General features: G+C 35.5%; 1 pseudogene; it reads right to left on the reverse strand.

Moving 5' to 3' along the window:
• Positions 1-142: 142 nt before the first annotated feature.
• Positions 143-27,564, reverse strand: LOC109049322 (annotated as a pseudogene).
• Positions 27,565-27,784: the final 220 nt, after the last annotated feature.

Here is a 27,784-nt window from a genome sequence, read left to right on the forward strand (position 1 = left end):
TACACCTACACTTATGTGAATTAAAAAGAAAATAAATTTAAAGAGAAAATATAAAAACAAACCACAAAGTAGAAAACAGTTATTTTATGATAAGAATCGTAAACATTCCATGTTTTTATTTTTGTCTTTGGTGTACAGTATATGATTTGTACCCATAATTTATTTCTATAGATGTTTATTCAATTATGCATTAAACAAAATAACAAAATAAAGAACAAACATCACACAAACTTTCAACATCTATCATCAACAATTCAAATGTGCAACATCCAGATCCAGTCTGTTCAGAAAGCCAAATGCTGTTATTAAAATCATCAATGGAAAACCGTTATATTATACAATCTTAAAGCCTTTATAAATCTTCCCTAAATTTGTACAATTAGGAATTTAAAGCATAATTTGTGTTCCGTCACACAATTTTTTAGTGTTCACAAGTGTTTCAGTATTAAATAATAAAGTGATTAAACATGCACTGAGGCTCCAGGAACCGCTTCAGGAAGCTCATGTATGATTGGCTTAATGGAATCTACAAATTACTGAATTTCAGCAATTTGAGTCATATCTTTTTAACCTATTTATATATAGAAAGCTACAGTACATAATGTGTTCAGATTAAAGGCAGTAAACTAAAATAAAATCAGTTATGTTTATGTTTAATCGATATGTTTAGATTACTAATGCACTTTAAAAATGTAAAAATTTCAAGTTCCTATCCCAACCAAATCATTATGTTATTACCCCTTATTCCCCATTATCCAACATCAAGCATGTTTGAGAGTAAATATGAGACTACCAGCCTCTATTTTACTGCATGTAAACATCTGTTAAGTGGTTCACCTTTTTTCAAAAGTGTACAGGGTCATTCCTATACTTGAACACTAATAAACTTCTGTTAAATGATCTGGTTCATTTTGGAGTGCTAATGAATCAGATGTGGAGTTCACAGGTGAGGTGTTTGATCATAGAGCTGCAGGTCAAGCCGCACTTTGACCTCTCCAGTTGGAACTTCATGAAGCAGCAGACGCCGTACCAACGGACCTTTACTTTCTTGATCCTTCTTTACTGTTGCTACAGGGACTTCAGTACGACCTAGAAAATCTGTATTGAAAGCACAATCTTGTTTAAAAAATGCATGTTTTTGTGTATGTATATTTTGTGTGTGTTGTGCCATGTAGAATCCCACCGTCGGGAGAGAACTGGTCCCTCTCAAAGATGGTGAGGCAGAGGACGTCCTGATACAGGTCTTTGATGAAAAAGTGGCAGTTGAAGTTCCATTTGGGGTTGAGCGTGTCAGGCTGATGGCGGGATGAGTAGCACTGTGCGCCCATGGTTAACTCACAGTACGGGTTACTTTTTCCTGTAAACACACACATCATTTCCAAATCAGTATTTTTGTCTTGTTCTCCAGTATTAATATCTAAATTTACTACATTATTACTACAAGAGCAAAACAATGGCGCATACAAATAGCTAGTTAGCAAATAGTCAGCAATGCCAATGTCATGGGTTTGATTCCCAAAGAATGGAGGAAATGAGCAAATATATACCTTTAATGCAATTTAAGTCACTCTGGATGAAATGTATATGCCAAAATGTATAAAAGTAAGATATAACGGCTTAATTTCAGAGAAAGTTAGTGTATATTTAAAATAACAATGGAAATACTAAGATTGATATGATTCTTATTCAACTGGAACAAACAGAAAAAAATAAATAAAATGCATTCACTTTTGATGCACAGTATATTATAATATAATAGTAATAAATTAAGCAAAATTTAAAAATAGGAAATATATTGCAGAATTAAAAAAAATTAAAAAGAAAGAAGATCTGTATATTTAAAAAATTTTTATTTTTTATATTATATATAGATCTTATTTCTGAGAAATATTGAGGTTTAGTGAGGTTTAATGCATGAAATAATAATTAAAATATTCAGTTTGGTATAAATAACATTCAGTTGGAACAAACTGCAGTACAGCTGACTCCAAAAAAATGTAAAATAAAAATATAGATATTTTCATTTTACTTGTTGCTATATGGTATATTCTAAAACTTTAAACTTTTACAATACATTTGTATTAAAGATGAAAATGACACTAGATATTAAAATTGGGCTGTGAAATGTAGAACCATTAAACATTTTAAATTAATGCCAGTTAAAATAATAAAAATAAAACTCCATAACTGAAACTAGAAAACACAAAAAAAAAAAACAGAGTGAAAATTAAACTGAATTAAAATTACAAACGTTTTTAACATAAAAAAACTATAATAACCCTGAGGTCAGTGATTAATGAAGTGAGTCTGGGATGTTTGTGTGAATAGAGCCCAGACTGATTGTGTATGTTTCTTCTTACCATTTGGTTTGCAGGGCTTCAACTCTGTGGCCTCCAGGACCGTTACTAACAGTCGCCCGATTCCACTGTTCTTCTGCGAGCGAGCTAAACAACATACACAGGCTTTCATCAGTAAAGCTGTATTCAATCACTCTGCCTCTTAATACTCTTCACTTAATACCTTGGTATGCCTTCTCTCTTTTCAGCTTCTCAGTCTCTATGAAGTGGTCAGATGCCGCTTTGATCTTCTGCACCCATGTAGTCCTAATTTATCAAGAAAGTGATCAATACTGTTGTACAACAAACACTCACTGTAATACATTTTTGCTTTATACTCTATAATGAACATTTGATAGCCTTTTATAGCCTCACTTAAAGTTCAGTGGATCATGTGTTTGTGTTATTGCAGCTTTAGGCCTGTATCTGAGCGTTTTAGTTTGAATGTGTGTATAGTATGTGTACCTCTCATTAATGGTGTCAGCCTTGAGAGTGTAAACACGGTCAATGTGTGAGATATGAAAAACTGGATCATCGCTGGAAGGGTCAGAGGGCATTTTGACCAAGACCTCATTCAGAAACACTGGCTTAAATAAGAGAGACATTGTAAGAGAGGGACATTTTACAAAGTGTTTAACACAAAACAGTGTAATCGAGTAACATACAAGCTCCTGATGGACACCGTTATAACCAGTCATGCTGCTTTACCATTTTATACATCTTGTACTGTGCATTTGAGTTCGGATTGAAGAGTTTGTCAGGCCCAGATGAGAACTGTTTTGAGGTGTTGGTGAGGAGCAGGAAGTCGTTAAACAGGAAGGCCCAAAGCTCCTTGTTGCTCTTGGTCTTATGTAGTTTGCCGCTGTGCAGCAGTTTTCGAGGGCCCAAGCAATTCGTCAGAGAGTTAAAAAACGAGGTGCTAAAATGAGAATATTACAAAAGAACATTTTTATAAATACCATAACACATAATAAAAGCTGTTGTTTTACACTTAGAGGTCATTATGTAGCACCAAAAGGTTAGCAGCAGCTCTCCTTCAGTGATCTCACCTCAATGACTCCATCACACAGCACATGGTTCTGGATCCATTCCAGCCGATCAGAGTTTTCTTTCTCCCTCACGCCCTCGTTCACCTGTGAGCACAACTCCTCGGCCTGATCCAGTGCTGCCTTCAGGTTTGCATGATCTGCATGAGTTGGATGGGTATTCTCCAGAATCTACAACCATCAGATTTCAGAAACAATAAACAAATGATTTGCTTGAGTAAACATCATAAAGAATATTGCTGATTATTTATTTTTTTATTTTTAAATATTTTATTAATATTCTTAGTGATTTTTCCATTCTATCACACGTTAATAATATAAAAATAACTGTATTAGTGTTGTACTGTATGTAGTACTGTACACTACAATAGTACAAAAGTCTTTGTACTATTGTACACATTAGTATTGTCAAAAAAAAATTTTTCAAGCCACTTATTTAAATCTTGTGCTGTAGTGTGTTTTAGTATTTCCATTCCAGATATTCTTTTTGCCATTATTTGTAATAACAGACAGTATGCTCCACACAGAGTTCTGATCTCACTATCAGGAGTCAGTATAGGATTACAAGAAGAAAAAACCTGAGGCAGACTGAATCAAGTAGAACTGTGGGGACGTCTTCAAGACGCTTGAATATATTTCCTTATAAAGCCTTATATATCTATTTTTACATTTCCTTCCTATTTCCTCTGATTTTCAATAACAGATATTATTTCTCTCATCATTCTTTTGTTAAATTTTCCATAGTGAGGGACTGTGGGGGAGAAGCTTCTCGTACGTTCTTCTATCAGCAGTGGGTAGCGTGTGATTCTCTGCATGGGTTTCAGGAGGAAGCTGGACAGCGGCATTCCTTTACAACGGTAATTACTGGCAATTTTCTACAAAGAAGATAAACACAGAAGGAAGAGAGTCTAATTAAAGTCTTTTCTCTATCAACGGTTAATTCATCCACAGTATTCCAGGAGAGAGTAGTAAGCGACAGCACCATCTTGTGGACTACTGTGTAAAACGTTCAAAACAACTGGTTTTGCTTCAGGACACACTGATCAAGCAGCAACCCAACACTAGACTAGGAACTAAGGAACTCCACTTACCTTCAGGAAGAGTTTGAAGTCAGCTGATTTGTCTGTTTTCTGTTGCAGCAGAGCCGCAGCATTGAGCTGGCAGCTGCAGAAGCGAATATAGGCCTGCATGTGAGAGAGCTCTGAGGACAGGATATCACCCACCACCTGCACCGGCATCCGCTCTCCAGCCATCTTCTTACGGACACGCAGAGCTCTGAAAAACACACAGGATATCACCTGGTATATACATATACATATATGTTATATGTATGCTAGCAACACAATTTTTAAAACGTATAAACTTAGTGAGACTTTGTTTTCATTAAAAGAAGACATATATGAAAATAAATATTGTATCAACTAGTTTAAAAAAAACAAGGAATAAAATAAATGATTGGCATTAATGAAAATATTGAAGAATTAAAAACAGGTTTTAATTCCATCACTCACATATTAATGATAATTACAATTACTTCTCATATTTTAAGAGCCACTCAGTTACCTTATATTACCTTGAATATAAAAGTTCTCTATTTTAATTCTTTCATTTGCATCCATTGGTTGCTAGTTGATAGTCCTAAGTGTATGGGGTAAATGGTTTTCCAGAAGCTTTAACCCACTAATGCAAACTTCAAATAGAACTGGAACATGAATTAATATTGATATATAAAATATTGATATTAATATAATGAATTAATATTGGACTAGAATGTCTACCAGACACCACTTGCAATTGCCCAGACGGAATGCAGTCAGCATTGACTCACTTTAGGAGTTTGGTGCTGCACATGATCAGTTCCTGCCAGTTCACAAAGATCATGCTCATCTCAGCCTCTGTCAGTCTCCCTGACTCTGCCATTGGTTTATAGAAAACCTGAATTTCAACACACAAAGGAACCAAATTAACATATTTATGTAACTTAGTGTCCAAACAAATAGCATTACTTTCCAAACGTGGCTATATCATGAATATTGTTGAAGTGGCTATCGGTTCACCTCCAGTGCCAGTTCCAGGTCCTCCAGATAGGTCTCCTCCGTCTGAATGAGCTCATGGATGTAGCCTTGCCTCTTCCTCTCTTCAGTGCACATAGACTCTAAACTGAGCAGATCAGCACACCCTACACACACACACACACATGTGCAGGACAAGCCACACATGCACATGCACTCATCAGTGACCACATCACAACAGCATCTCACAATTAAAAACTTTATTTGTGAAATTCTGCGTCATATAATTATGAATACTTTCCATACAAAAATGCATCCAGAGCAAAGTTATGACATTCAGAATGAACTCTCTAAAATATCAAAGGTCACGACTGTTAGCTGGCTGCATAGCTGGTCAAGTGTGAGGCTGGTCATCAGTTCCTTTGATTACAATTAAACACTCAGAGACAGACTGACAATCCTGTGATATACGAATATATGGTTGTGCTGATGAACAGTGCTGAGTTAAAGGGTAGTTTACTTTAAAGGAGTAACGTCATATATGTTTGATTATTCAGTTTTTTACCCTGTGGTCCATCTATAATGTTAGTTAAGGTTCTTGTTCCAAGTTTTTCTTAGAGATGTTTTTCATTTTAAAATTTAACAAGCTGTTTTAGTTGCTACCAAATACACTCTTCAGCTATTGTCATTTTATTCAGGTTATAATTACAACAGGTTTTTAGAATGTTCAAGGATAATTCAGTCACTCATGATATGGCCCCTTTAATTAATGTCACTTCATAAAATGAACAGAGAAAAGAAGCAAGTGATAACTTTTCCCGATTAAACGTGTACCGATTACAGTAAAATAAATATGTCCTAAAGCCAGTGGAGGTAAATTGATGCGTTCATTTGTGATTTAAGCAAAGTCCAAACAGAAATAGTTGGGGTTGGGTTAAATCCAAACAAATCTAGTCAGTCTTGAGTCTTGAGGCTGCTTCCTGGACCAGAGCAGTGTTCTGATTGGCAGAAAAGAGAGGAGGAACAGGAAGAAGGAGCCAGAGCTACCGTCCTACAATAAAACAGATGAGGCGATTGACATGGAAAAAGGGTGGAAGAGAGGAGATAAGGGCAGAGGAGAGAATGAATAATGAAGGGACGGATAGAGAATATATATTAGAAATTGTTCTAAGAAAGAAAGAAAGAAAGGCTATGGCCAAAAAGTCTGTCCTTCTCTGTCCATCATAAAAAGTAAAACCCACAGCTGTGTAAATGTGTTTGTTCATCAACATCTTATTTACTCTTTTTTTTTTAAAGTTATTTCAAACCCAATTAATTAAATCTATTTTGAATTATATTTTCCCCACCCTTGCCTTATAAACAAACAAGTCTGAACTTTGATGTGGATACAAGAAATGATAGGGACACTCTCATAGTACTTACATTGCTGGCTGGGATCACTTTCTGTGGTCATCTTCACATAATTAGTTGGAAACAGCCCTACAACCCCAGCGACCTCTCCTTTCCACCAGTCAGGGTTGTCCTTGTTGAATACGGTGATCAGCTGACCTTTTTGAAAGCTCATCTCATCCTTATTGGCTGGTTTGTTGTAGTAATTTGTTGTAATAATGTGACACTATAGAGGGGGGGGGGGAGAGAGAGAGAGAGAATGGATGGATGGAGCAGAATGGAACAGATGAGGAAAAACAACATACACACAACCATATACAAAAGAGTGTGAACCAAAGAGTGTCTCACATGGTTGAGATGCAGGAGTTATTTTGCCGCTGTTGGCCTCCAGTAATCTGACATTAGAGGAGTGGAACCAGCCCTTTTTACGCTTTTTACCCCGTGCCTACAAACACACACGTTATTTGTTTTTTAAAAGCTGGTAACTTTCCACAGATTTTCATTGTTTTTATACTAAGCTATGAAATTGTCACTTAATGTTTATGTATCTGTAAACATTTTAATATGTATTTAAATGCACAATATGCAAATGCTGTCCTGTGGTTAGGAAAAGTCTGGTTATGTGATATACAGTACTAACCTGTAGTTCACCCAGCCACCAGCTGTTTGAGTTCTTATGCAGCACCACGATCAGCTGACCAGGGGTCAGACTCAGTTGTTCTGGTGTTGTGGCAGCATTGGCCGTACTCACCTGAGCAATCTCTGAACACCAATACAGATGGCAAATGAATAATGTTTCAAATGTGAAACAACCAGCCTTCATTTTTACTTCTACTGTATGTGATGGTACTCTGCTCTCAGATCTCACCTGGCTTTTTACCGGGAACTCCAGGATTGACAGTCTAAAATGATAACACAGTGAGCACATCATCAAAATGCATACCAACTTAAATGTCTCTGAAACAGAAAATTATTTAAAAACATTTCTATGCCAAAAACATCAACTTTTAGAACATTATCTAGCATTAACATTATCATTATCATTGTTATTTAAAGTATTAAATAAAATGTCAGTATTAGATCAGTAAGTGAATAAATAATTAATATTAATAAGGCAGCTATAAATACATAATAATATAAAATTATCGGAATATTCATACACCAGGCTCTTTGGGTTTAACGTAGTTGGAAGGAAAGAGGCCAGACTGGTCACCGATGCACCCTCTCCACCATTCTCCTTCCCTCTCTGTTACCAGGACAACATCCTCTGCACAGAATGTCAGGTCCCCTGATTCCGGACTCTCATATGTGTACAGAGCCACATACTCTAATAAGATCAAATCAAATAAAAACCATGACAAAACCTCTGACATGATTACTCAATTTAATGTCATAATATCTCGCCTGGATGACTAGAGATGGTTCTATGAAAACATAAACAGACTCCTCACCCTCAAACAGACCAGAATCTGAAAGTTCAATCTCATCCACTGTAGAATATAACGGCCTAGAAGAGACATAAACAACATAAAAGGTTTTGTTAAAAAAAGAATATAGTAATACTACCATCTAAATTTATTTTCAGAGACATACAAAATACTGAAACATAGTTTAATTAAATGTTACAATCATCCCTGCTGTATCTCAAATGGAAGCACATCTTAAAATAATGATAATATATTTTTTAATACTTCTATATAATAAATAATAAACTATAATATTTTTTAATCTTTATATTGTACTAATACTTTAAGCTGTCTGGAATAAAAGCAGTACGCTGTTTGTGCTGAAACCACACCCACTCGCGGAAAGCTGCCGCCTCTTAACTGTCAAATACACATTTCCGTGACGAAGGCATAGCTAGCAAGCAAACTGTAGGCTGTAGTAACTAACTGATGCAAATGTGCTCTAGTTATAGTGTTAGGGGAGGGGCCATGCTCAGTGGCTCTGGTGCATCATCAAGCCACCGTTTTAGCCACGCCCAACAAATCCTGAACACAGAATTGGTGAAAAACTGTTCTAACGCCACTATTCAGTACTACAGAATTCACAGTCTTTGTAATGTGTTTCAGCAATACATTTGTAACATTTATAATGCATTTAGAAACAATTCTCAGAATTGACTTTACAGGGACTTTAATCATGTGTTTTAGAATTTTTAATTTTTTATATTTTTATTGTGTTTAGTATTATTTATTTGTACTTTAATAATTTATTTTATTAAGCATGTTCGTGAGGTTAAGTGAGAGGTATCCCATTTCTTACTCATTCTGTGTGTGATTGGTGGTAACCATGGAGACATATGAGCAAGGGAACCAGCCCCGGCTCTCGTTGAGCTCTCCGTAGCACCAGTTCTCCTGCTTCTCCAGAACCGTGATGATGTCATCTTTAGAGAAGCCCAGGTGACTATCAGTCTTAGCGCTCCACTCACACAGAGCTACAGCCTACAGCACAAAAAAAACACATGCATAAATGATGTGCAATGACAATGATTAGAGTAATATTCCTTTCCGTGATCAAAAAACAATGCTGTATGAGATAGATGGTGTGTGTATATTCACACGTGCCAACCTGCGAGTGCTGTGTGTTTGAAGACACTGGTGTGTGTGTTGGAGTTGGTCCTTCAATGTCCACTCGGGGAATTCTGGGAAAAGAAGGATTTTAAATCATTTATTATTCATTCATCTAAAATAAAAACATTCATCTTTTAAAATATGTGTGCAATTTTAAACTAATAACACAACCCTAAAACACATTAGTCTGTTAGTCTGTTAAGATAATTTCCCACCATCGCAATAGCGGTCGAAGATGTCACACCTACCGTACGTTGCTGAATCTCTGTGTGTATATAATATATCATTCATAATTTATAAGTAAATTTCATTCATTTCAGTAAATTACTTTAAACTGATTATATAATTAATCGGCATCATTACTAATTTTTATGGAAGTCTCTATGAGACATTTTTAGTGAATAGTGAAAAGGTTTTAGTAAAAATAGATTGCTATTTATTATTATATTTGGGCATATAACTGAAAATTATTCTATATTATTTTTCCTTATTTTTTCCATTAGTGTGGAAAAAACAATCCTTTGTTATTTTTAACTTGCTTCTATGTGTAATTTTAATAATAATTTTGAATCTGCTGGGCTACAACGAATGATGTTGAAAAGGATGCTTTCTCTGATTAAAAAACACCCTTTTAAATATAATTTATATCACTAACAGGTTGAAAAGTTTGGCCGTGTTATGCTATATTGCACAGCCTAGTTAATAATAGAGTAGTTTTAGTGCCATACCCAGGGTAGTTGGTAGAGGGCGCTGTGGACTGTGTAACGGCTGCGGTCTGTTCAGTCTGACTGTCTTTACAACATCTCTCAGCATAACTCTCTGGAAACCAGCCACTGTTACCACGGTAACTCCCATACAGCCAGCCGGTCTCCCTAACTGTTGATTCATCTATTGATTCATCTACCTGTGGATCCACAGGAAGTCAAATTATATGTGCACATGAAAATTACAACTGCATGAGTGAATGTGTTTACTGTACAGTACCTCGATCAGACAGTCTGCCTCCAGTGTGAGCTCCTCAGAGTTGCGTGCTGTGAAGGGATAGAGAGCTCTGTAGGAGGTGAGGTGAGGACATGTATCTTCAGTAGTCACCACTGGCTGCAAGCCTGCAAAAAAACTAACATTTTCACCTTACAACCATATCACAACCCTCTCACTACCATTCAGCAAGCACATTTACAAATGCATATTTCAATATATAAAACATTTTCATAACAGAAAGCCCACAGGAGTAATTGTACTGCTCTCTTCACTTTCTGAGTGTAACAGACTATTGTTTCTAGATTCAGTTTAGTAGTCTTTCTACTCATTAGTAGCAAGTAAAGAATGAAATTGTTCAATTCTTTTAAACTACCAAACATGAATAAATCATTCAATTGATTTCAAATCTTTTCGAATTAATTAATTTCTTGATAAATTTTGAATAAACACCACAATATTCCAATTATTCCATATATGTAATATTCCATTTTGAGTTACAGTAGATTTATTCGCTGAATCTACTGAACCAGTTTACAAACTGGTCTGAATGATTCATTCACATATCAGACTGCTTCAGTTCTCAAGTTCACTGAGAAGAAGTCCATATTAAATCAATAAATAATGAATATGATTGGAGCCATTAACAGTTCTAATTTAATTACTTACATTTGAGTCTGTTTCTCAAACAAAACTGAATTCAGAAGACTAGCGTGCAAGTTTTATGGAAAAGAGTGACCGGTAATTCTAATGTTTTCTTTTTGTGTTTCACAGAAGAAAAGAAGTTGACAATAGGGTGAGAAAAAGATGACAAGATTTTCTATTTTGGGTGAATTACCATAAAGTAGCATTATAATAAACATAATAAAGCATAATTTAAATAAGAATTAAGACACAGAACACAGTATGAGTTTAGAGTATTATGTGAAATTAAAATATAAATACACATACACAGAATGAAACTGTTCAAAATGTTTAGAAGCCTATTACCTTCCTTCTCTCAAAACACTCACATTCTATTATAGTTTGTTGAGTCTGTTATATTAACTTGGATAATTAATGGGAGGTAATTAAAGTGAATCATGTAGCTATGAGAGTAGTGACACCCATTACAATGAATATAATGAAAACATCATATTCATTGCCAAGTGGATGAATACAAGCCATTTTTAAAGCACCTCACCCACTCACACACACTCACTCACTTTTGTTCTCTGTGCTATTGTATGTCATGGAGGGCTGAGTGTGTACAGCCAGTTCATCCCTTTCTCTCTCTTCCCTCTCTTTCTCCCCCCAATCTCTCTCCTCAGCACTCCTCTTCTCCTCTTTCTCTCGTGCCTGCTCCTGGGCTTCCTGAAGTTGGGCTTTGGCTTGGCGCCGCTGTTCTTCCCTGAGTTTGGCTTCTCGGTCCTGGGCAAGCTTCCTCTGACGCTTCACTTCCTCCTGCTCCAGACGCTCCTGCTCCAGCTTCGCCTGTCTAATTAAGACATGAGCATGAGTGGGTAAAAGAGTGGGTGTTTAATCTAGCCATTTTAGGGGGAATATTTGCTGAGAATAGAAATATGATACAAAAGAAAACTGTACAGAGAAACATGATTGATAAATTAACTCACTTTTTTTTTTTTTATAAACCTGAACCTAAATTGAGCATAACTATAAAAACTATAATATATTCTACAAAACTATAAAATATTGGCAGAAATTGACATGGTCTTTTAAAGCCTATATGTCTCAATTATATATCACCTAAATATTTCCATATTTTCATTTATGTGGGAACTCTGTAGATGGCTTGATAAACATGTATATCTGTGTGTGTGAAATCCAAATTTTACCTGGCAGCCTCCTCCTCTTTCTTCCTCTTCCTCTCCTCCTCCTCCTCTTTCTTCCTCTTTCTCTCTTCCTCCTCTTTCTTCCTCTTCTTCTCCTCCTCCTCTTTCTTCCTCTTCCTCTCTTCCTCCTCTTTCTTCCTCTTCCTCTCCTCCTCTTCTTTCCTGTGTCTCTGTAGCTCTTTGAGTTTCTCAGACCTCACCCTCCTGAGCTGCTCTAGGACGTCCTGCTGCTGGCTCTGCCTCTGTCTCAACTCCTGTAATTTTACCCACACAATTCTTCAACATGCATATCATGTTTAGAAAAATGCTTAGAATAATATGGTGCAGGTTCAAGTTCATATGGTATTGAATTATGCTCAGCTTTACTGACTGCCGAAACTAACATAAATTACTACTACTGAAAAATACTGAGCTCCTATAAATTATCTGTTTAAAAAAACAGCAATATTATTAGAAAAATTGTTACAGTTTAAAATAAATGTTTTGTATTTTAATACATTTAAAAATGACATTCATTCCTGTAATGGCAAAGTTGAATTTTTTTTTCAGCCATTATTTTAGTCTTCAGCATCACGTGATCTTTCAGAAATAATTCTGATATGCTGATTTGGTGCTCAAGAAACATATTTTATTATTATCAATGTTGAAAACAGCTGTGCTGCTTAACATTTTTGTGAAAACTGTGGTACATTTCTATCAGGATTCTTTGATCAATGGAAAGTTTAAAAGAACAGCATTTATTTGAATTGAATTTTGATCAATTTAATGCATCATTGCTGAATAAAAGTATTCATTTCATTAAAAAAAAAAAAAATTTTAATTTTATTAAAAGTAAATATATTGATAGAGAGAAAGAAATATTATTTTGATGATAAATATTTTAGATAGGCCAGTTCTATAGGCCAAATAACTGATTTCAAGCAAAAAAAAATAAAAATAATAAAATAACACAGGTCACAGATTTTCACTTCCAATATCAAATTCTTAATGATTGTTTTAACTTTTTAGACCCTGGCTCTAAGTTTGTTACTGCTTACACATAAACTAGTTATAGAAAAATAAATGTTTTAAACATTAAAAACAAAATTCTAAATACTTTTTTTTAGTTAGTTTTTGGGCAGTGAGTAGAAACCTTTAGTGTAATTAATGACACCATTATGAGTTGATGAAATGGCACAGAGAGACACTAAGATGTTATAAGGTCACGAGGTCAGACAATGAAGCTCATTTCAGTATAATTTGTGTAAACTGAGACTTCTTCCATGGAGAATAACTAGGGCGAAAGGTGAAATGAATGAAAGAAGGCAGATTTGAGATGAGTGAGAGTAAAAGAAAGATAAAGAGAGGTCAACCTTTATTAGAAGGAAGAGATTGGTTAAGCAGCTCAGCAAAGAGAGAAGTCCTTGAAGCACACAGTCATCCACTTCTACAAACTATAAAGTCAGTCAGGGGAAAAGAGGAAGAGAAGAAAGAGGAGAAATACAGTGGAAGGAAAGAAAACGATAAAAGTGGGCTCAAAGAAAGAAAAAAGAAAGGCTTGGAGCAGAAAACATCAGACGTATACTGAACAATAGTTGAGTATTACATGTATAATGCTCAAGTTTCTGATCCGAACAGCCAGTGCAGTAAGTGTGTTAGTGATAGTGTTTGTGTGTTGAGTTTGCTTTAGTAGTGTGAACTGTGTGAATGTTAGTGTGTAATGAATGCTCAATCCTCTGCCTTCAGGGCTGGGAGTTGAGCTGTAGATTTTAATCACATGAACATGGAGAACTAGTGAGTCCCTCACACTGACATTAAGGTTTGAAATAAATTTGAAGAGACCAAGCCTCCACCCAAAGCCCACATTAGCTTTAATCAAAACATGGCACTTAAAATGTTGTTGAGATTTACACTGGGAATGTAAGAGAAGCCGCTGACCTTGATTTCTCTGTTGTACTGCTCCATTTGTGAGAGTTTCGTAGTGGTCTCTCTCTCCAAAACATCCAGTTGCTCCTTCAGCTTCCGACAGCTCAGATCTTTCTCGCAAAAACTCTGTTTCATATCATTTATCAAAGGACCTGAAAGGGGAAAAAGAATGAGAAAAAGAAGGATATAAAAAATATCAATGCTCCCAGGCCTTGAATTCAAGAGGGATGTAATGGACACACATGAAATGAGTCATCCATCCGTCTATTCATTGTTTGCTTCAGGTCTATGTGAGTGCTCACTTGAGTTGTTTTGGGTAAGATTTAGAAGTCTCTCTGTCAGTCGCTGCTTCTCAGGACCAAGACGACTCATCTGCCTCTGAATTTCCTGCAAAAGCACAGTCATATAGACTACTAATTCAATTTGCGGTCGATAAGAATTTTTTTTTTTCATGTTTTTGAAAGAAGTCTCTTATGCTCACCAAGGCTGCATTTACAGTATTTGTTTAAAAAAATACAGTAAAAATAGTAATATTGAGAAATTTGCAATTGCAATTTAAAATAAATGTTTTCGATTTGAATATATTTTAAAATATAATTTATTCCTGTGATGACAAAGATGAATTTTTAGCAGTCTCACATAATCCTTCAAAAATCATTCTAATAAGCTAAATTGGAAAAAAAAACATGTTATTGTTGAAAACAGTTGTGCTGCTTAATATTTTTCAATTAGGATTTATTGATATATAGAAAGTTCAAAAGAACAGCAGTTATTTGAAATAAAAAAATTGTAACATTATAAATGTCTTTACTGTCATTTTTGATCAATTTAATGCATCTTTGCTGAATAAAAATTAATTTCTTGAAACATTTTTACTGATCCCAAACTTTTGCACAGCAGTGTACAGCAGATAAAATGAAAAGAAAGTAGAAAAAAATAATTAATGCAATGCTATTCATGCAACAAAAACAAAACCTGCCTCAAACTGTAACTGTAGGGAGTTGATATCTGTAATACGACTATTTCTCTTCTGATTGATCAGGTCCAGCTCGGCGCTCTGGACCTGCCTCTTACTCTTGGCATCCCGCAGCCTATCGGAGATCTGCTTATGCTTGTTACCCTAGGAGACGAAAAGACTGAAATGTTTTTAATTTGAAATATACTATAACTATGAATCCTACAGAAAACATCATGTACAGTATGAGACTGGATGGGGAACAGAACAGGTATATGGAAGGAGAAAAAAATAAAAAGAAGAAATGGCAATCTGACCACTGCCTCCAGCTCTATCTCGAGACTCCTCTTCCTCTCCTTAAGTCTCTGTATGTCTATCTGCTCTTTTTCTCTCTGTGTCTGAAGCTCCACTCGTTTACTCTTCTCCCATTCCATCTGCCTCTGTCGCTCCACTTCCTGTGAAAGAGCGATACAGAGGAGAGGTTAATCAACAGATATAGGGTCTAATCACTCATACAGACATCAATATACTACCTAATCAAGCTCCCATCAATTTTCATTGGGCAAGGAGCCACTCCACTGGTACAATATATATTACGGTTAACTCTATGAGTTAATTAAATATATCTAATATCATTACATTTTTTAAAGCAATGAACCTATTTTACTATTTTAATATAATACAACAGTTTAATTCTTCAATTTCAGTTTCAATTTATTTATGATCTTCTTTATGATTTCTAAAGACCACCAGGGCAGGAGTTCAACACAAACATTTTGCTTGTGTGATGAAACGCAGCATTAGAGAATTATTATACTTTGTCATGAAAGACTAAATACAGCATAGTAAATTACAGGAATTCATAATTAATAATCACAACCGTTCCGATTTTTTTATAATTAATTTTTATTTTAATTATTTAATTTATGCATGATTTAATCAACCACCATATTCCTAACTTAATATTTCCACATTAACTTCATTACATTATGTAAATGCAGGAAATATAAATGTATGCATTTATACTGTTTTTAGAGCTGTACAAATAGATTTTATTTACATATATATTATATATTTAAGAATTATATTCAATATAATATATGTTGTAGAACACACACACACACACACACACACACATATATATATATATGTGTGTGTGTGTGTGTGCACTATATATGTGTGTGTGTGTGTGTGTGCACACCTGATTTTGAGGAAACAAACTAAATGTAGAATTGCAGATTACCTTAACCTATATAAAAGATTATACGTAACATATTTAAAGATACTGGTACAACTCACCAAAAATGTATTAACTATAAACCTTCAAGAGATTAATCATGATTTTTTTTTATCTTTTGCCAGCCCGTGTATATAAACAATGTACTCATACAACACGTATGCATGTGGAAAAAACGTAGGGCTTTGCTGTAACATTCTAGTGGTCGTTCAACCTCTGTCTGCCCTTGCATGCTCCACTTGCCTCTCGTCGCTCTAATTCTTTCAGTCTTTCTTCTTCTCTCTGTCGCTCTAGTTCTTTCTGTCTCTCTATCCTCCTCTCCTCCTCCCTTTGTCTCCTCAGCTCCATCTCCCGGGCTTCTCTCTCCTTTCGTTCTCTTTCCTCCATCCCCTTCTGTTGTCTCCTCTCCTCCTCCGTCTGCCTCCTCTCTCCTCCTCTCCTCCTCTCTCTTTTGTTCCTCCTGCAGAGCCAGACGTCGTTTTTTTTCAAGCTCTGCATTTCCTCTGTGGAAATTCTCCTTTAGTTTATCCTCAAATGAGGCTGACAGAGACAGACAGAAAGGTGAGTTAAGTGTCATCAAAGTCAACACAAAATAAAAAAATTATAATACAGAACAGAAAAATGTATAATTAAAAAAAAACTATCATTTGAATACTAAATATTCAAAAGATTACTATATCATGAGGTTAATCTAAAGCATTTTATCTCAACCCAAACTCAAAAGAGACTGTTTAGCTGAATCTGCAATATTTGGAAGGATCATTTACAATACTGTACTGCATTGTGAGCATTAAGCATTGAATGAAACCGATACATACATTAATAAGGTACTTAATGCATAGGTCAGGTTTAAAAAGCAACACACACTTTTGATTAATAAATGTATCTTTAAATTTGGCAATTCTGGGTATAGCTCATATAGCATCACTAAAAAATAAAATATAAAAATATCATATATTATTCAGCATATAGGCAATATATTGGATGCCGATAATATGTTAACATCCACTATTATATGTATAGTATATGTATATGAAAAATGCCATTACTGTTGCTTTTCTGTGGATGTTCTGGCTCAATCAGCTCAGTGTTAATCAGAGGAACAGGTCCGTTCAGCAGGTCACATGACTTCACTTGTCTGAAAACAAACACACAGTCACAGAATAAACACAGTCTTCTCCATAACTAACTCATTCCAGCATGGGCGGGTCTGTGTGTCTTACCTGAGTGAAGGTGGCAAAAGGTCAGGAGGTAGAGTCAGAGGTAAGGGACGCCCAGTCTTGGCCATATCAACCAGGTGCATTGCTAGAATAAACTCTTCTGCTCTCAACTGCCCATCACGATCTACATCAGCAAGAGCCCTGAAGACAGAGATATATACACATAATGTGCCCATGCACACACATTTGCCATTAACCTGGAAGCATTTCATATGTTTAATAGATGAATCAGTTCCTAATTATCCAACTGGCACCTAAACAGCAGACGCAACACTGTGGAAGTAGGTGTTTAACACAGACAATATAGTGTGATCCAGGGTTTCATGTGTGCGAGTGATTAATGCACGGGTCTTTAACAAGTTTCTACACTTTTTTTATTTTTACATAATTTAAAAAAAAATGTATTCAACAATGCAAAAGGGGGAGGATGCAAATAATGTCATCAAAAACATGTTCTTCTTGAGATTAATGAGTATTTCATATGATGAGTACAGTGTTTCGTGAACTCACCATATGGTAGAAAGCTGTGTTTGCGTGAGGTTTGATGCTGTGAGGGCATTTCTGACCTGGGGACCTCAAACAAACATACAAAAGAGTTATGCATAACACGTATGCAGGGAAGCTATCATATGCAAACACAGCCATTCCCTCCTTTTTCTGACATCTACAAACATACAATCACCTGACAGGTATCCGCTCATTAGCTTGTCTAGACTGTTGAACTGCTGCCGGTATTTCAGACGGGACGACTGAGGCACCGCCCAATCAGATGCATTCATTTTGGGGGAGTTACTCGCAAGAGAGGTAGTGGAGGAAGAGTTAGAACTGTGGAAATTTAGAAATAAATGATTAGTATGTTATGTTTTTAATTTCTAAATGAGTAAATTAACTTACTTATTAAGGCTTTATGTTGCACCTAATTAATAGATGTATGGTATTCTTGAATGTACTAACTAATGCTAAATACAGATCCTCTCCATTCTTCAAATCTGCATATTCAGATAATTCCTGAGAGTTTTCACTTGTACAGCACTCTTGAATTCAGAAATTGCATTTGCATGCCAAATTCTTATCAAATGAGCTCCATTTAGCAGCTGTTCATTAACACTAATGTAATCCTCTCATGAACCAATAACCCATACCATCATAAAACACAGACAACTGGTCTCAGGCTAGCTGCAAGATCAGCTTTTCCTTCAGTGCTGTGAGATTCTGCTGGGACTTTAAAATAATTGATATGTCAACATTTGTTGAATCCTTGTTAGTGCAGTAATTACCACAACCGGGACCAAATCTTAAAATCTTAATTACAACTCATAATTATGACTTGACGTGACATGACATACAGCCAAGTATGGTGACCCATACTCATAATTCGTGCTCTGCATTTAATGCTATTTATGCTGCGGCGCCAGGGGAGCAGTTGGGGGTTCACTGCCTTGCTCAAGGCCACCTCAGTCGTGGTATTGCCGGGACAAGACTCGAACACACAACCTTAGGGTTAGGAGTCAAACTCTCTAACCATTAGGTCACGACTTTCCCCCTTAATTATGAGCAATTCTGCAGTATTCCAACTCACTGCTGTAAGTTCACTGATTTATAATATTCTGAGATAACGCTAACATGATTCAGCAGCCTTCTGCAGTTGAGCATGGGCTGGAATGATAGATAGAACGTTCAGAAAGTGAGAAATGTCTTAAATGACTTGTAGGCTTAGATGTGACCTAAGGGGAATGATCATCCTGGTGACTAGCTAATACACCTCCAAACAAACCCAAACACATTTGCACATATGGGTGAATACACACAGACAAAATAAGCTAAATTTATATATTTTTCACTCTTTTGATAATATTCAGCCCTAGACCCAGTAAATAAAGTTACGCCCTAACAATGGAAAGTGTATCATTTAATAAGAAGTTAATTTATTGATTAGAGTCGTGTAGATTACTTATTACTCGTATGGATTATAGATTTTTATCATCTGTTTGGACTCATTCTGACGGCACCCATTCACTGCAGAGGATCCATTAGTTACAAGTGATGTAATGCAAAATTTATAAAAATCTGTTCTGATGAAGAAAAAAATTCCTTGAATGGCCTGAGAGTGAGTACATTTTCTTTTCTTTTCTTTTTCTAGTTTAAAAATCTAGTTCATCTGCTTTTTTCTATATAAACACAAAGAGAATAATTTAATCATTGTTGTTCATATGCATTCTAACAACACTGCATATTTAATATTTAATTAATCAACACATAATTTCACTAAAACATTTGACAAGTTAAATTTTGAAATGATTCTTTGAAATGTAGAGATTCCATGGAAATGGAAACTTAGGAAAATTTATGGCCAAGTAAAAAGTCTATTAAATTGATTACGACATACATGATGTTGCTTAATTTTATATCACCAGCATAATCATACCGAATTTATTGTTTATATTAGATATATTGCACAGCTCTAGACCCAAATTCATTTTAAGCAGGCACTGAGCAGGAATTAGTGGGTTTATTACAGGCTTCTGTACCACCACGTGGAGGTTGGATGACTCTCGGAGGAACGCTAACAAGATCCTATTAAGATACAAGGAGACAGCTGTGCTATTCAAGCACTCTGTCAGCAAACACACATTTATTTACTACAAACTTCTAGTACTGGTAAAACAAGCCCAGAGTAAGAGCGCAGTTCTAAGAAAATCACTGTCTTTTTTAGCTTTTACTGAAACAGACACAATCAAACACTTGAATGCAACAGATATTATGCCCAACTCCAATACAAACAGGGGTGTTGAACTTAGTATGCATGGTTCACACCTGCTAGAGCCAAGGTCCAAGAGCGAGTGAGATTTACTCAAACCACTGCAGACTGGGAATACTGGAAAGATAAAAGAAGAAAGAGAATTACTTAAAGCACATGCATAATTTGTTATAACTTTGTAATATACTTTGTGTTATAGATTATGCAGTAAATCAATGTTAGAGTCTCACTGCATGTGGATTTAACAGTACAGTAAATGCATACTTGAATGTTCATCTGTGCAAATTGGTGGTTTGTGCATGAATTTAGGATAGAAGGGGTTACAGTACCTGGTGTTGGTGTGAAGAGAACTGCATTGCCGTTAGGTAAAGCTGGCACACTGACAGAGTTGGGCAACTGAGGCAATAGTCCTGACATCAGGGCAGGCACAGGAACCAAAGGGGTCATAGCAGGGGCCGCGAGGATGGGCGTTAAGACGGGCATCACTGACATGGCAGACAGATTTGGCATGGAACCCATACCTGAAATAAAACAAAGCTAGATTATATGAGATAATTTCTATATGATGTATTGGTACCATATTGATTGCCAGCTGATTTCTTATTATTTATTTGTACAATATTGCACATTTAACTGTATATCGGATAATTTTATATCGCCATTTTTACATTTCTTTTACTTTTGCCCATCACCTAACGCTCAGTTTGGGATAATCTTTAAAAACTTTTTTTTAAATAATTTAATAAAACTATTAAATGTAATCAGTAAGAAATCTCATATTAAATATAAATTTTTCATCTGTACATTCACATGTAAGGTTTAAAATTCTTTTAAAGTTTTTGTGCTTTATTTTTTTTTTTTATTTCTTTAGACAAAATGTTTTATTTAAATGTTATTTTCTTATTTATATACTATTATAATATTTATTCAATATTTTTAATTAACTTTCATTTTAATAGTTAATAGTTCAGTTTTCAATTTCATTTTAGTTTTAGTGATTTTGTTAAGTTTTTTTGTTTTGTTTGTAGTTCTATATTTCTTTAGTTTATGTTTATTTTAGTTTTAGTATTTTTTATTTTTTTTTTGTACTTCAATTGTTAGTTGCCATGGCAAGGTTTCTAATTTTCTTTTAAGCTTTTTAAGTTTAGGTTTTTCATCTAATTTTTATATATTAGATAGTATTGTATATAGATTTTGTTTTTATTTAACTTTTATTTCAATTACCAAAAATATCGTCCATTTACACATTTCTGATAGAATTTGTATAAAAATAATAATATATAGTGTACAGTATGTCTTGATATCAGAATCATCTTCACAATCTGTACTATAAGCATCACAACATGCAGTATGTGGCTTTAATAAACTTGTTAACAAAGCAAACAAACCTCACATAGCATTACATAACCAGCAATCATCTCATACCAAAGCGTGATGATGATGTCATAGCAGGGGTAGGCGTCTGCTTCATGATGATTGGCAGGCTGGACGGGAGGGGTTGACCCTGCAGCTGCAGTTTAATTAGTTTCATTGCAATGGAGAACTCCAATCTGTCCATCTTCCCATCTTTTCCTATGTCTGCCAATGCCCTGAAATAAAGGAAGCAGCCATTCTCATCAAAAGTGGCTTACAGAGCACCGATCGCTAGTACAATCCTAGCAGGAAAATCCAGAAGTTGTTCGTGATGTGATGACTGAGCAGCATTATTGTGAGCTCAGATCTTTGTTATGCTACCATATTTATTTATGGACAAGAGAATTTTAGAACAAGCAAATGCTATAAACTCGAATCAGACATTCTGTACCCTTTATCAGTAAATCTACATCCTGTTTGTGGATGGGGCGACAGTGTATACACAAGTAGACTAACCGCAGGCAGGAAGAGGTGTACATTCGGGAACCTCCACCCTCCAGAGACATATGTGGCTACAAATGCACATTGTCCCACACACATTCATTTCAAATTATATTATGATAAATTCAGCCTTGCAATAGCAAACACAACCCCACAGCCACACACATACAAATGCAGGTTATTTGTACGGATACAGATATGCAGTGGGGTCAAAAATACAAAGTGTCACTAGTGAAAATGCTTCATACCCGATCTTAAAATTTAATACAACACTTTTGGGAAAGAAATGAGAAGGGTTATACAGTCGTCTAAAAAACAGAAGAGCATTAAGGGTGTGTGTATGTGTGTGTATACTTACCAGATGTCTGCTAGGACTGCTGTGGGGAGACCAGATTGCAGGAAGAACGTTCGTGCTTGATCTCCTAGAAAGAAATAAAAGTTATGTGCACTGTACAAGAGCATAATATGTATGTGCATACACTACCTTTCAAAAGTTTTGGGTGTTATGTATGCAACAGTAAAAACATTAATACTGTAAAATAACATTATACCTTAAAATATCTGTTTGCTATTTTAATATATTTTAAATTAAATTTTATTCCTGTGATGAATCAAGAATCTTGATACATTTTTTAGGATGTTTTGATAATTATTTGAAATAGAAATCCTCTGTAATTTTAATCTGTAATTTTAAATATCTTTACTTCTGATCAATTTAATGTGTCCATGCTGAGTAAGATTATAAATTAAAAAAAGAAAAATACTGATACCAAAACTAACGAACAGTACTGTATATATGTGTGTGTGTTCTTACCTGACAAAAAGCCCAGAGTGGGAGCCAGAGAGTCAAACTGTTTGTCATGTTTCCCCCTCTCTTCTGGAGTTATAGCCCAAATATTAAAACCACCTGCAACAATGAGAGGGACAGAGAAAGTGAAAGGGATTTTTTGTTGTTGTTGTTGTTCTGTCTTCTCAAATCTCATCCTGGATCATCTGTTGTTTTTCTCCTTTTTGGGTCTTGAAGTTGCTGCCAGTTCTCTGTGAGATTGTCTGGTGCTTTGACAAAGGCTGTTGGCTTGTGTGATCCAGGCATTAGAGATGTCTGGCTGGAAAGAGGCTGCATATTTGACATATTTTAATGGAATGACAGCGCCGTTAATCATTATTTAGTATTTACTGTAAACCATTTTGCAGAACTAGCCCGCAAAGATCTATCAAAAATGTCATTGTCCAGTAACAACCTGCTGCACTTAACATGCTCAAAGTGGGTCAATCTCAGTACAGCTTTCACTCATAGTGCTGAAGACAAGCCTTTTATCACCTGCTGGTGATTTGGCACCGCTCTTAATAGGTGCAGACAGTACTTGATTTGAAAAATACAGCTGCATAGAAGCTCTGACTACATGGTTTCCTTCAAACAGCTAGAAAGAACACTGTTTTCACCTATGCACATTATACACATTTATTTTTTTTAAAAGTAAACACTAATTATGTCACAATAATATGCTAATTGCTGAAATTGTACTCACTCGCAGGCCATCCAAGATATAGATGAGTTTGTTTCTTCATCAAAACAGATTTGGAGAAATTAAGGATTATTTGCTCACCAGTGGATCCTCTGCAGTGAATGGGTGCCGGCAGAATGTGAGTCCAAACAGCTGATAAAAATCATTACAATAGTTCACAAGTAACCCAATCAATTCTATTCAGTGAATTAGTGTCTTGTGAGGTGATAGAAACATAATCACTCCTCTGCAGTGAATGAGAGAAGGAATTTTTACTTTAAACTTTAAACCATCTCTGCAGGCCAAAATACCAGTCTGTGCTTGATCTATACTCCTGTTTCAGATGAGATGGCTTTTTCAGTGGAGAAACCAATATTTAGGATTAGAGGACTTATATATTTTAGCCAAAAGCAAATGTTTGAAGTTAAAAACGTCCTAATAATGAATTTGTTTTGTGGAGTATTTGTGGATTATTGTGCTGTTTTTATCAGATGGTCAAGACTCATTCTGACGGCACCCATTCACTGCAAAGGATCAGTTGGTGAGCAAGTGATGCTAAATTTCTCCAAATATGTTCCAAAGAACAAAAAAACTCATCTACATCTTGGATGGCCTGAGGGTGAGTATATTTTCAGCAAATTTTTGTTTTTGGGTGAACTATTCCTTTAATGAAAGAATGGGGCAAATGTTAACACATCCTCTTATTCATTCTTTCTTTCTCAGCCTCTCTTTCTCTCTGGGGAGGAAACACACTACTTTCAGTTCATGTTTTGTGCATTGTCAGCAGTGCTTAGATTCAGAAAAAGGCCATCATGATTAATTAAGTGCAGATCTGTGAAATCATGTGATGTCTTTCTTTATGTAAATTTAGCCAATTCCACAAAAGATAAAAACTGTTTGACAATTTGAGATAATCGGCTTTTACTTCAGGAAAATTTAGCTATTTTTTATGACAAAAAAGGAGCACTTAGTCCAACCTTATACAAACTAGTAGTACTCAGAAAATTCCTTCCTTTTTTAAAAAAGAATAAGCTCTAAAGAAATGAATAGTACTTCTAATATGTTTGAACTCACGTGACTCTAATATTAGTATTTTAATAGTCAGCAGTTTTGTTTTGTTTTTACATGAGTCCAAATATGTTCACGGAGCCAATGTTTAGATGGTGAAATATTTAACATTGTAAAACAGATATACTGTAGGCTGATTTGCTAAAAAAATGATTTGCTAAAACAGTTTGCAATAACAAAGCAACAGCTTTTCTTCTCTGCAAAGTCATTCTGTTGTGAAGCACATATGATACCATTGTTAAGTCAGTGAGCCTAAAAGCAACCCAGGACATATTTACATTTTTGGTGGAATTATTGGGATACAGCTCATGAAGCAGAGACTGTCCTTAGTAAATAATAATGTGTGTATATATTATAAGATATATATTGCTGAAATAACCTGACCACATTAAGTTACAACAAACAAAAATAATTTTTCAGCCCTACCTACTATACCAGGGATAGGCAATTTCAGTCCCGGAGTGCCGCTGTCCTGCAGAGTTTAGCTCTAACCCTAATCAAACACACCCGAACAAGCAAATCAAGGTCTTCTGAAATACTAAGGCTACAGACAAGTGAGTTTTTTTTTTCAGGGTTGGAACTAAACTCTCCATGACATCGGCACTCCGGGACCGACGTTGCCTACCCCTGTACTATACCAACTAATTATTTTTTACCTTTTACAGAGTAGTCAAGGACAAACGGTTCCACAATCTCCTAACATTGAAACGTGGCAACAGACTGTGTCAGTGTGGGAATCAGGGAGTCTGTGTGATGTTGTATTCAAGTACTCCTTTGGGAATTTTTGGTCCCTCCAGGCCACACAGTGAAACACGTACTCAAGGTTTATTACTAATTCAGGCCCAATTAGCTATTAAAATGGTAAGTGTAAGTGTTTCTCTGTTTTGAAGATGTAGCAGGTTTGCTTTTGTGCTTATTTAGCATTAGTGCTTAGACAGAAACACATACATAATAAAAAATAAAAAAAAGAACGAGTATACACAGATACCAAATAAGCTTGCAGATACAAAGAACATATTCCTAAACATGTCCAAAATGTTCCTCGCAGTACTGACATAAAAAATTTTTTGGGATGATGTAGCTATTTAGCTTTAGCCCATTTATACAAATATGACTGATCATAGGAACCAACTACTAGTATTTAAACCTGCAACCTCAGCTTTCATACTTTTACCACCACCCTGATGCTGCCTTCAGCAAACAGACCTGAATATCCCACCTGGGATTTTCTGAAAGTCTGGAAATTGTGTCTAAAGAGTAAATGCCTCGGTTTTGCTTCACTTTAAAGTGAAACACACCTAAGGTATTAAATAAACTCGCTTCTCTTCATGCCTGCTCTCTTTCTCTAGCTTATCTTGGACTGTAAAATGAATATTTTATTAAAACATTAGTGAGAGCTGACTTAAACCACAGCAGACTGGTTTCTCAATCATTTTATTTGAAAGCCTTCTTCTTCAGATTTCACTCAGAAAGAAGCATAAAGGTAATACCAAGTTTTTGGACACAGAACCATATACATTATTGTACAGAATATGTTTGGAGCTTTTATTCAAAGCATCTTACATTGCCTTTTAACTAGTACCTTTGTAAAACTATGACATTCTATGAAGTACCCATGTAAACACTATTAAATTATGATATTAATAGTAATTCAGTGTGAAGGTATAATTCAAAGCACCTTGGTATTACACCATGCTTTACCATCACTGTAGGATGGTGCCACCATAGTTGCGTACCAAAATGGAGACTTTTGAAAACGATGACGTAGCTGCCCACATTCGCTCTGCGTATCTTTATCGAACGTGTAAACAATAACATGTTTGCAGCATTTTCAAAAGGAGTAGTGTAAACGATAGGCGTAACCGTAGCAAAAGTAATGCGTTTTAAAACGAAAACGCACTAGTGTAAACAAGGCCTAGTCTATCCTATAATAAAACAAGGAAGCAGTCATTAGCAACTTTCAACTGGGTGTGTTCTGTACAAACACTATGCTGAATCTAAAAAATGTGACCATTCTGATAACGACATCACTAAAAGTCTGTTCAACACCAGAACCTCTCATGTTTTTCTTGTAGTGCAGCTCTGCTAATGAGCTGCGTCTAAGCCTCTTCATCCTTTTAAAGGGATAGTTCTAACCAAATGTAAAACTTCTGTCATCATTTACTCATACTCATGTTGTCCAAAATTTGTATGACTTCTGTCTGATGTTGTCTAGAATTTTTTTTATGATAATTGTGGATGGGGACCAGAGGCTGCCAAGCTCCAAAAAATACAAATATGCACAATAAAAGGATCACAAAAGTGGTCCATATCCACTCTCAGAAATAAAGGTACAACAGCTGTCACTGGGGCGGTACCTTTTTTAAAAGGTACACTTTTGTACCTATTTGGTTCTAATATGTACACTTTAAGTACTAATATTTACTTTTAAGGTACCAAAATGGACTCTTTAGGTACAAATATGTACCTTTTGAAAAGAACCGCCCCAGTGACAGCTGTTTTTACCTTTATTTCTGAGAGTGTGACTACATTCCAAGATATCTGAACACATCTAGACCTTTATGAGGAATGAAGTGAAATTTAAGTTCACCATTTACTTTAATTGTATATGGAAAAGAGCAGCTTGGACATTCTGCTACATCTCCTTTTGAGTTCCACAGAAAAAAGAAAGTCACATGGGTTTGAAAATACATAAAGGTAATTAAGTTATAATGTGTTTAAAGAAAATCCATCCCCCTGACACACAAAAAAGCTGTGCTCTTACCATTCATGACTGCAGGTGGGATGTGAGGATCCTCTATTCAACTGTCTGGATAATACTCATCTGGAGAAACAGAGAGAAAAAGAGTGAGGAGGATTTTACATGCAGACAAGCGACAGAGGACACACTATGAAAGAAATGAAGCAAGAGAGAGATTGTGAACAAGTCAAAGGGGAAGAAAGAAACAAGTAGAGTAATGAGAATGGAACAGAGGGCTTTTTAAGATGGACAAAGGGACATACAACTGAATATTTTGGCCATTGTTTCTATCCATTTTCCTTTTACACTCAATCATGTACACACACATACATGCAACAAGCCACGTCCCCTGTGTACCATCACGCACTCACACACA

The sequence above is a fragment of the Cyprinus carpio genome, chromosome A20 (genome assembly GCF_018340385.1).
Source record: "Cyprinus carpio isolate SPL01 chromosome A20, ASM1834038v1, whole genome shotgun sequence".
Lineage (NCBI taxonomy): Eukaryota > Metazoa > Chordata > Actinopteri > Cypriniformes > Cyprinidae > Cyprinus > Cyprinus carpio.